Source organism: Mus caroli, chromosome 6, assembly GCF_900094665.2.
Source record: "Mus caroli chromosome 6, CAROLI_EIJ_v1.1, whole genome shotgun sequence".
NCBI classification, from domain to species: domain Eukaryota; kingdom Metazoa; phylum Chordata; class Mammalia; order Rodentia; family Muridae; genus Mus; species Mus caroli.
The window spans coordinates 23,920,587-23,929,751 of NC_034575.1; positions in this window are offsets into that span (position 1 = coordinate 23,920,587).

Below are 9,165 nucleotides of genomic sequence, written 5' to 3' on the forward strand. Positions count from 1 at the left end.
GTATCCAGGACAGGTCTTGGCACACAATAGGTACAAAACAAGTGTCTGCGGGTTGAATGGGTCTCTGGTTTCAAGAACTAAACTCCTATACACCTTACAAAAGCTAGTGTACTGTCTCAGTTACAAGACCCCAGAAAATACTGCCAATCAGAAAACCTCCCTTCTTCACAGTGCCTCACCACACACACACACACACATACACACACAGACGAACACACACCATACCCCAGATAAGCATATACCACATATACATATATACCACACACATATACATCATACCACAGATAAACATATACCACATATACCACACACATTACATCACATCACACAGATACACATCAAACCACACATACACATACCACATATATATATACACTACATCATACCACACCACATATTCACATACATGCCAACACACACATCACACCATGCCTACACACAGACACACACCACATCACACACATGTACCACATCACACCATGCACATTCCATATACACACACATCACACCACATACACACATACCACATATACACACACACACCACATCACACACCACACCACACATACACACATATGCAACACACACATACATCACAGCACACCTACACACATCACATACACATATATATATATCACACCACGCACACACATCATACCACATATATACATACATCACACACAACCACACACACATCATACCACGCATATACATATACCACACACATACCACATCACACCATACACATACCACATACACACCATGCTACACATACACACACATGCAACATACACACACACACACACACAGACACACACACACACAACACAGGAATTTCTGCCCTCAGAGTCTGTCCTTTCTATGTCTAATATATATACATTTCTCTGAGGAGAACAAGCCATGTGCATAGGAAGCCTAGCCTTTCCACACAGGGGCTTGTGACAGTCAAGCCCCCTAGCTCCCTCCCTCTTATGGAGTTAGACCATGCCTTTAAATCTTTGGAATAGGTCTGCACACTGGTGACTGACCTAGAGAGCATGGGGACAGCCTGGGTCCTCCCCTCCATGCTTTAGGAAGGCAGGGTTTGTGATCCCTGCCACCCTTGGCAGAGCGTGGCAGGGTGTCTTAGTATTCATCCCAGTTATTGGATAATAATGCTTGCCCCATAACTCACATCTGAGGATTTGAATCTCTGTCCTATATCCAGGCCAAGATGGATCCATGTATACCTGACCTGAACCCAGCTCATTCCTGCCCCAAACACGCATCCAGATTCCCACTGGTTTTCAGCACGTCCTCTGCTCTCATCAGAGCCTCAGCTGGTCGGAAGAGCATGCACTAGCCCCATCCCCATCCTAACACTGAGGTCTGGGACACACACCCACAGAAGGTCAGAAGGCCTGCACTGTGGTCTCCAGGTTCACCCCTAGGTCTGCTACCTTTCATTGCCTGGCTGGCCTCAGACTCTCTCTCATATCTCTCTGGTGAAGAACTCTTTAATAATACTTTTCGCAATTTGTATTTACTACTATTGTGTGTCCATGGCGAGTTTGGGTGGGCGTGCACATAACCCAGCATGGATGTGGAAGTCAAAGAACAACTTTGGAGTCTCTCCTTCCACCTGGGTTGCCAGGATTGCAGCAGATGTGCCTTCCCTGCTGAGCCATCTTGCCACTCTGAAGAGCTCTTTAAACCTCATGTTCCCCTCCTTACCTTTTCAGTAGCCCCCACATTCATGTTTTGTTAATTGATCATCCTATATGAACATGTAGACTCCCAGCAAGCAGGGTTGACCTTTTGGGCTGTTTTATCTCTGTAACCCCAGTATCCAGGACAGGTCTTGGCACACAATAGGTACAAAACAAGTGTCTGCGGGTTGAATGGGTCTCTGGTTTCAAGAACTAAACTCCTATACACCTCTCTGTATTCAGGCTATTAAGTTTAGGAGCAAAGAAAAAGGCACTGGACGAGGCAGGATTCGGGAGTCTGTCCACGTAGGCGATCCCAAGGCAGATGTGGCTTCCAAAGCCTTGTCACATGGACAAGACCATGGGAATTCTATCAACAGGAGAATTCAGCAGGACGCAAACTTTGCTTCCTCTCACGCTTGCAGCAGCCCTGCAATGGAAAGCTGTGGCTATGAGGCAGGGCAAAAAGACAGAGAAAATTAAGGGGTACGGGAAGAGAGAAGAACCCCTTGTCCCAGACTCTCAGTCACACTTCTCTCTGGCTGAGCATCAAGAACGTCAACCCAGCTGACAAATCACAGAGGACGGCCCACAGAGACAAAACCTTCCTCTGAGAAAGATGTCAAACAAGAATTCTTATAAAAAAGCCATACTTGCTTAAGGCCAGAGTGAGTGCAGGCACTGATTTTGACTGTATCAGCAGTCTTCTCTCACCTTAAATCTGAACCAAGCCCTTCATAACACACAGGACAGCTTTCAAAGAGGAGAGAAATGATTCACATTTTGAGACAGGGTTTCACATATCCCAGGCTAGCCTCAAAGTTGTTGTAAAAAACGACAATGATCTTGAGTTTTCAGCTCCTCCTGCCTCTGCCTTTTGAGGGCTGGGGTCAGGGCTGTGTGATGTCACACCTGGCTTGTGTGGCACTGGGGATAAAATCCTGGGCTTCGTGCACATTAAGCAAGCACATCACTAACTGACCTACATCTCCGGTCTTCTTCTTCCTCTTCCTCCTCTTCCTGCACCTCTTCCTCCTCCTCTTCTTTCTCCTCTTCTCCTTCTTCTCCTTCTCTTATTTTTTTAAACTTTTCTTATCTTTAAACCCAGTTGAAAGTCTTGTCCTTCCTTATATCTTCCAAGCCTCTCCAGTCATACACAGAGACATGGGTTAGTCATTCATCAGCACTCCTGAGAAAGCTGAACTTGTCTCTGCCTTTCCTTGGGTGTATAGTATTATCCTCTCCTTCTTAAAATTTGTTTGTTTGATTAGTTATTTAGAGACAGGGTCTTGCTATGTAGCCTAGGCTGGCCTTGAATTTACAACTTTCCTGCCTCAGTTTCACAAGTGCTGGGATCACAGACATGAGTCACACTGTCTGACTCACTACTACCAGCACTCACTCTCTCACCCTCTCTGACTCCTCTTAAGTCTAATTTTTTTTTGTTCTCTTTTAAACTCATCATTATTTAATAAACACAGCTCTGCTTCACACTGATTCATCCTGAAATTCTTCCCTGCCGCAGCGTAGTGAAGGTCACGGAGTGGAAGTCCCTCGCTGGGGTGGGGGATGTCCGCAGGCTGCAGCCAGCACCAGGGGACTGCTCCTCCCAGTGGCTTGATGGGAAGGCTGCTGCAGTGATGGGTTCCAGGCAGAGCACCTTTCCTGGTTCTGCTCCAATCCCCTCTGTGTAGCCCCCTCCTACCCTGACTGTGTGTCTGGGCACACGGCACGCTTTGCCCTGCAGGACAGCGGTGAACAATACACAGCAGAGGCCAGCAAAATGTTTGTACCCAGAGGCTTGTTCCCGCTTGCTGAGGAGAAGCTCTGCCGCCATCCTGGTGAACAAGCCCAGACTGGCCTCCAAGAGGATGAGCAGCCATCCTGGCTGCATTAATCACGATTTTTATTTTCTGAAGCTTTGATACCTTGAACATTTGCCTCTCTTAGAGAGCAAACAGCTCACACATAAACCAACCAATCCAGAACCCACTCCTCCAACCACATCCTCTATCCGGCTCTGGTCCTGGGGTTTGAACCTGGGACTTCACACATGCTAGTCAAATTCTGTAACACTGAGCCACATCTCTGGCTCTCCCTCTCCTTTTTAATTTTAAGACAGGATCTCACTAAATTGCCAAGGTTAATGTTAAACTCAAGGTATACCCTGGGGAAGTTCTTGAACTTGAAATCTCCTTACCTAGGCTGCTTCTGGGAGGTGGGATTTTAGGCCTGAGCCACCAGTGTCTGCTTCTCTATGGGATTCTTATACTCAGGGCAAGTCCCCTGCTATAATCTCAGGGCCAGGTATCAGACAACCAGCTAGATAACTCTTGTACAGGATGGTCCACTGAAATAACTCAAGCTTGTAATCCCAAGCCTAATGATTCTATATGATATTAATATTGCCAATCTGGGCATTTTTGTGAGGGCTCATCTAGTTTAGGTTAGCCAAAGGGAGGAATTATCTAGATTACATTAATTGAGGTAGGATGACCCATCTTACCCATGGGTGATATTGTCCCATGAGCCGGGGTCCTGACTGAATAAAATAGAGACTGTGAGCTGAGCATCAGCGTTTGTGACGCCCTGCTTCCTGACTTCGGATGCAATGTGACAAGGTACATGATGCTCCTCCTGCCATGACAGACTATACCCTCAAAAACCGTGGGCCAAAACAAACCATTGCTTCCCTCAGTTGCTTCTGATATTTTATCACAGCAACAGAAAAGTGACTAAGATGCCTGGCTTGCCTAACTTGTCCCCTTTAGTTCTGAGACCAATGGGAATCACTTCACCTCTCAGCCTTGAACTCTTAGGAAGAGAGTACCAACATCTCTAAGCAATCGCTGCCCACCTAGAAAACTTCCCAGAGGGGACAGGGAGCAGGGAGCGGAAGGACTTGTCCTTTTTAAACTCTGCCAGCCAGCTCTTTCCGGCTGACTCTCATTGGTTTGTTTGAACTTCCGATTGTTGAACCAATCGCCCCGCCCAGGAGAATGTAGCACTCTGGTTGGTCAAACCAGGGTGAATCCCAATTGGAATGAGAAGGAAAGCGAAGAGCCTTGTGCTAAAGCCTGAGGGGGAGTGGTCCCTGCCTGAGCAGGTGGAGAGGAGACCCACTTTGACCCTTTACTTTCATCCCAACACCAAAGCCCACTCTCCAGATGAACAGTATCAAATAGATGATCTTTGAAGCTGAGCACACACAACACACACACACACACACACACACACACACACACACACACACACACACACACGCAGTCTCGGCTACTGAGAGTTGGGGACAGGAAGATCAGGAACCTGGGCTACCGGAGACCCTGTCTCAAAAAATAAAGTAATATTGGATCCCAGAATTAGGAAAGGGTAGAACAATGGTCTTGACTGATTATTTCTAGTAAGAATGAGGAGCAGTTTAAAACTTTTGTCACGCTTGTTTGTTTATGTGTCTGTGTATGCGAGTGGATGCACTTGTGTAGATTAGAGGACAACTTGAGAGTCGGGTTGTGGTTTTTTTTTTTTTTTTCCTACTATGTGGGTCCAGGGGATAGAACTCGGGTTTTCAGGCTTTGTGGCAAGCGCCTTTCTTTACCCACTGAGCCATATTGCTGTCTGAAGAGCGCTTTTGTTATGGTCTATGCCTAAGGGAGCCTTAATATTAAATCATTCATGTTGTTCTCGTTTGGGGTTATTTATTGATCTTTCTGTTTTGTCTGGGGTCGTTCTTCCACTGGGAAAATGGGCTCTTTTCTTCATCCATCATAATAGAACCTGTAGTGCCACAGTCTTAGGAAGAAATAGCAATTCTTGTCCCCTACAATAGACAGGATGATTATAATGATTCCCTTACAGCAGAACAGCACCTTGTCATCTATGAAGGACTTTAATGAACATCATTAGTTTTGATCCCCTACAATAATCTGGGTGGAGGAATGCAACTTGTATTATATTCATTTTCTATAGCTATGAGCACAGATTCAGAGAGGTTAAGCCACTGATGAGAGGTCACAGAGCTCTGTAGCCTTGGGCAGCAGGAGAATATTGACAAGGAGTAAGTTTATTCATGGCTTTGTTTATTTAACAAGATTATATTTTAGTGCCACAAACCTGGTCAGGGTCACTCCCTAACTAGAGTTCTTACTGCAGTATGCTGACTCTTATAGCTCAGAAGAATAGAACTCCAAACCCTGAGCCAACCAGAGCTGTAGCAGGTACATGAGCTTCAAAGTCAGACCCCTGGGCTATAGCTCAGGCCTCTCTGCAAACACTAAGAACACCCACTGTGGTTTACCCTGCTGTGGAACTCTCCTGCTCTCTCCTCTCTTCTGGGGGTAGAATAGACAGGAGTCATAGCTAGGGCTAGGGTTTTGTCAACAGAAGAAAGGGACAAGCCAGGTAAACCCTGGAGGAAGGGATGAGCCCTGGTTGGGAGTGGAAAGCCCAGGTGACAGTTAGGAGGTTTTTGAGAACCTCCGCCTACCTTCTGTATCCAACCCGGACAGCTGCAGTACCTTCCCAGTACCCCTCCCCCCCCCACCCCCCCAGGCACAAAGCACAGCCCTGCCCTCCCTAACCCACAAGAAGAGCTCAATGGAGAGTCTATTGCTGTGAGGCTTCTATTCCAGAAGGACCCTCCAGGCAGTGGAGACACAAACACCAATGCCAGAAACCCATCCATCTGTTAAGATGTGTTCCCTCCCTCAGGAGATAAGCCCAATCATACCTTCTCCCAGTTGGAATAACTGCAATTTACTCCCTCACATCCTGAAGTGGGAGCAGACTGTCGTAGCCAATCAGACGACATCAGCCTGGGAGTTAGGGCATTCTCCGCACCAATCTTTTCCTAAAACCCCATATGGGAAGCTACAAATTCAATTTGTCTTGTCTAGGGGAAAAACGAGGTTTAAATATGTTGAATCAAAAAAATGGTATCTCATGTACCAGACATTAGTGATCCAGAACAAATGCCTTGGGAAAAAAAAATTACCCTGAAAATGTCAAGTATTCAGGTTACTAAAGAACTGGGAATTTCGGCAATGACCCAAGCACAGAAAGTCCACAGAAGACACTGCGTGTTCCTTACCGGGCCCTGGAGGCCTGGGTGCCTCAGCAGAGCCCTGGTTTCTGAGGGATGGCCTCAGCAGCCTCCTGTAGGGATGCTGTTTACCTGCTTCCTGGGCGAAGGCCAGCCTTGACACCTTCCTGGTGGGATCGGCCGGCGGGAAGGAACTCAAGTGTGCCAGCCTTATCATGTTATCGCGTGTGTGTGTGTGTGTGTGTGTGTGTGTGTGTGTGTGTGTGTGTGAGAGGGGGTAGTGGGGGATGGGGGTGGGGGGGGGGGGGATGGGGGTGTGCTTCTGAGCAAGACCCGCTGAACCCAGCTTACTAGAGGGATGAGCACCTGAGAACCTGAGACTGGATTTCAGGAGGCTTGAGTCCCAGACCTGTGGCTGCCACGGAGCTGGTGACAAGGGTCTTCTCCCTAGACCTTAGTAAAAACTGGGAATAGATTTGAGCGATATTCATTAGCCATTTCAATTTTGCAACTTACAAGTTTGGTTGTCTTTGTTGTTTTGTTGTTGTTGCTTTTTGCTTCCTTTCAAGAGTTTATAGAGCTGCCAGGCAATGGTGGCACATGCTTTTAATCCCAGCACTTAGGAGGCAGAGGCAGGCGGATTTCTGAGTTTGAGGCCAGCCTGGTCTACTGAGTGAGTTCCAGTACAGCCAGTGCTATACAGAGAAACCCTGTCTCAGAGAGGGAGGGGGAGGGGGAGAGGGAGAGGAAGAGGGAGAGGGAGTGAGAGAGAGGGAGCCCTGAACAGGAATAAGTCATTTAAATCAGCCTTCCTGGGTTCGAATCCTAGCCCTGCCACTTCAGACTCTGATGTTGAGTAGTACCGTAACATCCTTTGCAGCATGGAAATAATAAAATCCATTTTCTAGCTTGTGAAAGCATGAGGACTCAGAATAACACACTAACTAGTCCATAGCTATTCTTTATTGAGCAAGTAGTGTACACCAGGCCCTAAACCAGACACCACAGACACAGAAATGGTCTCAGATATTTGAGAGGCCAGGGCAGGAGGATTTGCTTGAGTACAAGAACTGAGGGCAGCCTAAGCAATACAGTGAAATCTCATCAACTGGAAAAAACCAACATCAAAACAGAGGGCTGGAGAGATTTCTCAGCTAGCAAAAGTACTCACAGCCAACCTGAATTCAATCGCTATAACCCTGAGGATAGAAGGAGAGAAAACCAACTGCTTCAAGATGTCCCCTGACCTCTACAAGCGTGCTGAAGCACACCCCATACCCCTACCACACACAAACAAAGCAGACAGAAATGGTCCATAGAGCCTGTCCCTGACCAGCAGAATATTGTCTCTTAGTAAGATGTTGGCCAGAAAGCCCTGCCCTGACAGTCATGAGTTTGCGTCCCCCAGGGTGTAGTGATCCTGGCACCCAGTCTCTGGCAGAAAGCTGAGCATGGAGTAAGCCTTGCAGGAATGAGGCACACATCGACTGCCTGATGCCTCTGATGTTTTTTTTCTTTCCTGCCTTTTCCCTCTGGATACCACTTGAAGTTTAACTTCAAAGAGAATCAGGAATGAACAAAAATCTCTCCAGGAAGGTTCCTCCTCCTCTAGAAACCTCCTCTCCTCTCTCTGACTTTCTTCTATCTCTGTTCCTATTGCATCACCCTGTCTCGCAGCCTCGCCCCACTTGCCCTGCTTAGGGAGCTCCGAGATCCCTCAGTGCTTCCTGCTCTCCTCAGAATACATTCTGGCCTCACTCTTCCTAGAACCAGACCCGGCCATGATCTGCTTGGCCAGTTAGGACTCTGGCTCCAGGAACATTCAATTGTTTTCCCCAGAGGCTGACTGGGGAAATTGCTCAGTTCCTGTAGAGTCAGCAGGGAAGGCAATCAGGAATTATCTGGGCACTGCTACACGCAGATGTGTCCCCAACACAGAAGGGAGACAAGCAGCTGCTGTCTCAGGGGCCAGCTGTGGCTGCTCAAGGTCTTGAAAGAAGAATAAGGCCCTGGCAAAACAACAACAACAACAACAACAAAAAAAAAAAAACAAAACAAAAAAACAAAACAAAAAAAACAGGCAGCCTAAAGGGTTACAGTCAAGGTTCTGGAGGTATGTTCAGAGGGACTGTTCCATGCAGGCTGGCCAGGGGACAGACTGGTGGATGCCTTTCATAGACATGGTAGAGAGCTGGTAAGTTGAGTATTTTCACACAGATCCATATGAGATGTTTAAGGAATTTCCATATCCTTTGCTTGATCCCAGATTATAAAAATAAAATAAAATAAAATAAAATAAACTACCTCTAGAGGAATCCTGAGGCCTCCTTGCCACTATGCATATCCAACAGGCTGGGAGGGAGGGAGGGAGGGAGGGAGGGAGAGAGAGAGAGAGAGAGAGAGAGAGAGAGAGAGAGAGAGAGAGAGAAGCAGACAGAT